Here is a 795-nt window from a genome sequence, read left to right as displayed (position 1 = left end):
CTCTTGTTGATGACAATGAAAATGAAAACGAAGGAGATAATGTTTACACTGGGCTGGTAAGAATGGTACTGCTCTAAAATAATGCAGACTGACACCTTATGGACAGCTCTGCAAGCTGCTGCTATGTGTGCTTTAAGTAGATCGCCAGTCGCTAATTGAAAGGTTTCTGTGGTGTAAAATCATAAGATTAATAGCAAGGTGCACACTGCAGTCAGTAGCTGGTTTCTTTTCGCTGGTTTTGTCAGATAGTCTCTAAGACTTAGTTCCAGCTGCTCCACAGTACTTTTTTTCCAAATAAAATCTGAGCTTAAATGACTTGTTATTGAACTTTAAGAGTGGGTTCATCCTTTCGCAGAACATGTAGGAAGCTCGCTGTATCTCGTCTTCGTCGTCCTCAGTAGGCACATCTGAATAATCTGATACCTATATGTGGTGTCACCGCCAGACACCACACTTGCTAGGTGGTAGCCTTTAAATCGGCCGCGGTCCGGTAGTATACGTCGGACCCGCGTGTCGCCACTATCAGTGATTGCAGACCGAGCGCCGCCACACGGCAGGTCTAGAGAGACTTCCTAGCACTCGCCCCAGTTGTACAGCCGACTTTGCTAGCGATGGTTCACTGACAAATTACGCTCTCATTTGCCGAGACGATAGTTAGCATAGCCTTCAGCTACGTCATTTGCTACGACCTAGCAAGGCACCATTATCATTTGCTATTTATCTTGTGATGCATGTACCGTCAGACCGATGTTCACCAATTATGGATTAAAGTTAAGTATTCCAGAAGCTACGTTC

The sequence above is a fragment of the Schistocerca serialis genome, chromosome 1 (assembly GCF_023864345.2).
Source record: "Schistocerca serialis cubense isolate TAMUIC-IGC-003099 chromosome 1, iqSchSeri2.2, whole genome shotgun sequence".
Classification (NCBI taxonomy): Eukaryota; Metazoa; Arthropoda; class Insecta; order Orthoptera; family Acrididae; genus Schistocerca; species Schistocerca serialis.
The sequence above is the reverse complement of the archived record's forward strand: the minus strand, read 5'-3'. Positions refer to the sequence as shown.